The following is a 6,350-nucleotide window of genomic DNA, read 5'->3' as shown; positions in this document are numbered from 1 at the left end:
CCCAAGCCATCGAAATTATCTTCTAGCGTCTCAGCATCCATGTCGCTGTGGCAACATCTTTTCTGTTTGCCCTTTCATTATCAAATATTTGAGTTTTCCTATAATTCGACATCTAATTAATTTTTGCAAGAAACCCTCCGCGCCCTTCACCTCCTCCCCTCGCTCCGCTGCAGTTTGCCTGCTCGCGGCTGTGGGAAACCGCACACATGCACGGGCCAGAGGAGCGGCGGCGGCGGAGGCAGCTAATTAATTTTAATAAATTGCCCACAAAACTCACACAAGCACACACACATGTGGATACATTTATGGATATCTATTTATGTATCGCAATTGGCTTGCAAGATATTTTGTGTATATTTTTTGGGTGAGAATTAAATAAATCCCGGAACCGTCACGCAAGGCTTGTGCGGCTTTGTGGCTGCCACGTCTATTTGTCTTCCACTCTTCACTCCTTAGCTTTTCCCTGTGCCTGTGCCTGTCTGGCTCTCTCCTTCTCTCTTGATAAAGTGGCACATATGAATATTTATGTAGGCGAAATTGATGCCGCTACAATTACCGCTACCGCTAACTAACACACACACGCACACACACCACTAACACACACACACATACAAATATAACAATAACTTCTTCTTGCTGCCAGTTTACGGCACTTTGGCCATAAAGTTTTGTGCCCTGCAATAAATTATTGGCAGCTTGTAAATTTCACTAAAAGTCACTTGCGGTGCATCCTCTCTCCCTCTCCATTTCCCTCTTTGCTATCCCTTTTTCGCCATGTACCATAAACATCCGATAGACCTTTAGCTAATGCTTGTCCAAAGATTTATTTGAGCACAAATGGGAGACGGGAGCGCGCGAGTCGCTCTAATGTAACCAAATTTGCATACGGGGAAAAAAGAGTCCGGCTAAAAAAAGAGTGGAGAAGAGCAGAATGCAAGCGGACACATTGTAATGGACACTGGGAAATCCCTGAGCGTTAATTTCTTTTGCTTCCGCTTGCTTTTACTGGACTTAATTCCATTTGCGGCAAAGAGTGAGCGGGTTGCAGAGGAGCAGGACGAGCAGAAAGAGTGACCGCACACATGAGAAGCGGATGATGTCGCTATTAAGGACACATTAGCTGGACACTTTTCTGGAATTATGTGGCTTACAGACATGCATGCTAATGACACAGAGCGAACGAGACACAAATAGCTAGAGAACTAGGGAGCGGGAGAGGGAGAGAGAGTGGCATGGCGTGTGTTTGTGTCCGAATGGGAGAGCTCTGATATTGCATTAAATGCAAATGCCTGCATTCGCACTAAAATCTCTCCCACTCACGCTCTCTCTCTCTCTCTCTCTGTGTCTCTGTGTCTCTCTGTCTCCATTGGTTTCCTGTCTATGACGATTTCTCCTACAAACTGGGTTAAGTTTTTTGGGCTTTTGGCAACGTCATCGATGCTGCTGGGCGCCGCTGAGCGCCTGCTACTCCGCTGCCGATTGGCCAACATGGCGGCGCTCGATATGATTTTCACCAGAGCTAAACAGGAGGCTGGAGAACACAAACAAAGACGTTACACTCTCTCTCTCTCTCTATCTCTTTCTGCTGTATTATCTCAATCGAATAATACTCTTTACCGAATGGAGTGCCTCGCTCTCTCGCCTCCTCGCTCCCATGCCGCTTGTAATTGAAATAATATTATTGTGCAAATTGCAGAATTGATTTGCTTATTGCCGGCATATTTTACTCAAATTAATGAACCTTCCCTTTCATGCACGATGACGACAGCAGGCAGCGAGCGCGATGAACGCTAGCGGAAATAAAAGTTCGGCTAAAGAGCGCGAAGCAAGAGGCAGAGACAGCGGAAGAGAAGCAAAGCTAAAGCTGAAGAGAGAGCGCTGTAGGAACGTTAAGAGAGCCTGTGGCAAAAAGCTCTTGATTCTTGCTATAAATCGGAGCACCAGCTTACGGTAAAGTTACGGTAATATAACAGTTGTTGTAACAGCGAAATGTAAAGCTTGCTGGGAAAGTGTGTCCTGCTAGGGGGTGGCGCCTGGGGGATGTTCAAAATATTCAATTTGTTTGCCTGCCTGCCCCCTCCGTTGGCAAATTTGCATACTTAACGCTAATTAAAAGATAAAAACAAATCAGATTCGATAATTTTGTTGCTCTTGGGTTTTGTTTTGGCTTCCAAGAACTTTAATTTGCCACTTGGCAGCGGGTAGAGCAGGGGCAACTGTCTCTCAAGTGCTTCTTCTGCTGCTTCCTTCTTGGGTTTTTTTATGCCGAAAAGTTGAAGAAGGCAACGCACAGACCGGAAATAATAATCAACAACAAACATCCACTCCGTGCACGAAGAGAGATGCTTCCTTCATCGTCTATGAACTGCCAGGACAATGTTTTCATTATATATGAGTGTAGCGGTGTGTGTGTGTCTCTGTGTGTGCGTGTAAGTGCGAGTGTGTATGTTAACAGCAGCAAACAAACGAATATGGTTGATGAATACTCGACATCACGTACGCCTGAGAAATGTACGTGTTTCCATTGTAAGGAAAGCAGTCCCAAAAACCCGGGGAGACACCCCGGCAGCCCCAACTCCACGGCGGGAAGAGGCACGAGCCGTGAGGTAGGAGTTACCAGGGAGGCAGACAAAAGTGTAGCATAAATTTCGAGCCGAGAGACAGAACTCGAAACCCCAAAAAAAGAAACGAAACGAAAAGACGCTCGCGGTTATGCGGATCCAAGTGCCAACAAGCCGAAGAGCCGGAGGATTCCTCTCTCTCTCTCTCTAGGACGACTCTGGGCAATGCAAAATGCCATTTATCATATTCGTAGGAGGTTTTCGTTCTCGTTTCACCCTCTCGCACGAAGCTACGGCTGGATCATGAGTGTTTTATTGCAATTAATCATTGAGCGCACGCACGCACACACACACACACAGGGAGAGCTACTCAGGGGGGTGGCCAGACAGATACAGACACACACACACAAGCACACTCACATTTACAACTCGTTACAGGAGCAGGCAGCACACCCTGCCCCAGCCCCCGCCCCGCCGCATGTTAAGTTGATAAACTGCGCTTTCCTCTATTAACTGCTTCTGATTGCTGCTGCCGTTGTTGTGTTTGTTGCTTTTGTAACTGTTTTTATTATTTGTTGTGCACAACATGTCGCACTTGCCACAGCCTCCACTCTCCCTGCTTCACCTGCCTTGCCCGAGATAGCTTTATCACAATTAAAGGAACGCTCTGTCAGGAAGCTGTGCGGGGGCGACTGAAGGACAGGTGTCTGTGTCTCTGTCTCTGTCTCTGTCTACTCTCTGCCCAGCTCTTTCGTGTCTCGTGCGTGTGTCTCAGTTGTTTGTTGTGCAATTTGCTTAGTTTTGTGCTACGCATATGGCAGCTGGAATCAATATTTATATTGTCCCAGCCATGGGGAGGAGCGTTATTCAGTTGTTTGCTGACAGCAGCATTGATACTCGACTCGTACCGATGTGTGCCTTAAATAACTCAAGGCTCATAATTAATTTAAATTAGAATCTCAGTTTGATTTGCTAATTGCAGTGCTTAAAACTAGATAATCGAACGGCTAAGAACTTCATAATCGCTGGCAAACTTTGCAGCCTTAACTGCTGCAACTTGTGGCAGATGAATGACCTCTGACCTCACACCTTTTGAGGCATATATAAAAGCAAATTAGGCGCAACTTCAAAGCAAAAGCCCCTGACATAATTTTCCAGCTGAAGGGACATCAAGTGGCGTGCAACAATAACAATTCATTAAAGCCATTAGCAAAATGCAAATATTTGTGCAATTAATTAAGTTTTAATTACAATTGTCGGCACTTGGCCAGCGGCAATGCCACACCACACGCCGCAGTCCGTAAGTGGAACAAATCGATGTAATTAAATTTCAACACACGCTTAAAGTTCAACTAAAAGACGGAACACAGCAAACATTGAATATAAACTTTAGCTGGGTTTGCAGAGAGGCGCAAGGCAGCTAAGAAAAGAAAATGAGTGAAAACTAAGAGAAATGGCAATGCTGGAGGGGCAAAAGTTGAAGCGAAAAATAGCAAATAATAGTGACATGACGAAATACAATCATAATCATGGCACAATGCGACGACCACAGAGCTAAACAACAAAACTACAAACAAAATACAAAAAAAGACAGAGGCAAAATGGAGAAAAACTTTTGCCATAAACAAGCAAGAGAGAGAGAGAGAGAGAGAGTGGGGAGATAGTGGGGGGTAGAGCAAATAACAAGCAGCATAATAGAGCTGAAGCTGAAAGAAAAACTAAGATACGATGGACGAGCCGAGAACGGGGCCAGAGGATAGACAGAACAGAAGGCAGGAGCAACGCACAGTGGGTTGGGTGGGAGGAGGAGCAGCAGCAGCAAAGAGGATGTGGAAAAGGAAAACGGAGGAAACGGGACAACCACAACAGCAATAATAATGGCATATAAATGAAGTAACAAACATTGTTTTCCTTTGACATAACTCATTAACCACCAGAAAAGGAGCAAAAAGATGAGCAGAGTGAGCGAAAGAGGGGCCGAAGCAGCACCCAGACAGACTCCAAAGAACAAGGAATGCAACGAACCAACCAACCAACCAAGCAACTGATGATGACGACAACGACGTTGCCAGAGACCAGAGCAGAAGCTCCATCAGCTTTCAGAGATTCCTGGCTGCACATTCCTTGCCTGTGCATCACGTGCCTGTGCCTGTGCCTTAGCTGTGCCTCAAATGAATGGCAACTGGTGGCCAAAGTTGAACTCCAACTGATGCTGCTCTCTCTCTCACATCTTAATAGACCTCAAATGTACCAACTAAAATTTCTTAATTAATACAATATGCAGGAGGAGGGTGGGGCAAATGTCTGCAATTATTTTTGCATGCCATTCGGCGGGGGGACAACAACAGCAGATGGCAAAAATCTAGCCACCAACAGCGCGCGACCACAACCGCAACAAGCCGTCAAGCGGCCTTAGACCCGGAGTCGTTACCCCCCGCCATCTAGTAAGCCCCCTGTCCTCTGTCTCTCTCTCCTCCTGGTGCTGCCATGTCAGCAACTTTCACCGCAAAACGTTCACCCTGGAAATTAAGAAATTCCTGGTGTTGTCGCCTGGGCTCTAGTCTTCTCTTCAGTTGTCTACGCAGATGGAACTGTGGTTCCACTTGTACTTCTACTTCTACTTCCTCTTCTCCTCAGTCTTATGACAAATGAAGGAATTTTCTGTGGAGTGGCAGCTGCAGTGCCGTTGATTTGACTGCCATGAAATGGCATAAACTGAGTGACTGAGTGAGTGGCCAAGGGGCCAAGGGGCCAAGGGGCCAAGGGGCAGGCCTAATTAGGTGGCACAACTGGCCTCAATCAGCGTGTAAGCAATTGCCAATACGTACGTGATTTGCCAAAACAAAAACGCCCCTCAAACACACACAAAGACAGACTCAGACCGAAGTGGGGGCGTGGCAGCTCACAGCTGCGTAATCGATTTTCAAGTGTGAATCGAATCGGTCGGTTCCTAGGCCCAAAGTTATTTGCGGCCATTTTTTAATCTACACTTGAACGCCGTCCTGGCATGCGGCTTTATTTGCTCAACGTGATGAGATTTTGTGGCAGCCCCCAGCCCCCAGCCCCCAGCCCCTGCAGCAGCACTTTATTTACATTTTTTTGTTGATGCTGCGGCTGCGGCCCAACTTTTGCTTATCGATCTTTTGGCCCTGGTCTAGTGCCTCGCATTGGTGTTACTCTCAACGCCTCCGAGCAGACAGCAACAACAACTGGCCACAAAGCTCAAGTAATTTTTTTCCATTTTGGTCAGCAAAACGCAACAGCTGCCAGCAGACGGAAGTCAAAAGGGAAAACTTTTCACACACGTAGAAATTGACACACAAAAAACATACAAAAGGAATAAGCAAACTCAAAAGATTTGATGGCTGTCTGCCACTTCCTTCCCCCGTGGCTTTAGTTTTTTGTCAACGATTTGAAGCCTCGTGGAAATTATATATTATTATCATGGGTAATTACTCTGTGCTTAACTTGGTGCATATATTTGTTAATTTAAGTAAAACTTAAGCCACCTCCATGGGGTATACACAATCTGCTATGGCCCATAAAGGTTGCTGCTGCCCCGCATCACTTTTCAGTCAGTTGCAGTGAGCAAACAGCTACAAATATTTGGCAGAGGGGGGATCTGCTATTAGTGCAAAGCACACATACATAAATAAGAGTGTGTGTGTGTGTGTGTGTGTGTGTGTGTGGTACGACATCAACGTCGAGGGCAAAGTTTAGTCTAATGCTCTTAACGCTCATGTCTCGCTCAGGCCCGACCCGGCCTCTCCGCTCTCTCTCTTGGATTTG

The 6,350-nt window shown here is 46.3% G+C and overlaps 1 protein-coding gene across 1 annotated transcript in view; it reads left to right on the top strand.

Moving 5' to 3' along the window:
* The first annotated feature begins 4,202 nt into the window (after positions 1-4,202).
* The window catches only part of LOC117890238 (dystrobrevin beta), a 33,022-nt gene continuing 30,874 nt past the window's right edge, over positions 4,203-6,350 (top strand). The window contains exon 1 of the transcript XR_004648564.1: positions 4,203-4,213. The gene's annotated coding sequence lies outside the window, so the exon portion shown is untranslated. The remainder of the gene's footprint in view (positions 4,214-6,350) is intronic.

This window comes from Drosophila subobscura, chromosome E (assembly GCF_008121235.1).
Source record: "Drosophila subobscura isolate 14011-0131.10 chromosome E, UCBerk_Dsub_1.0, whole genome shotgun sequence".
In the NCBI taxonomy this organism is placed as follows: Eukaryota; Metazoa; Arthropoda; class Insecta; order Diptera; family Drosophilidae; genus Drosophila; species Drosophila subobscura.
This window is presented reverse-complemented; position numbering and strand designations above follow the sequence as displayed.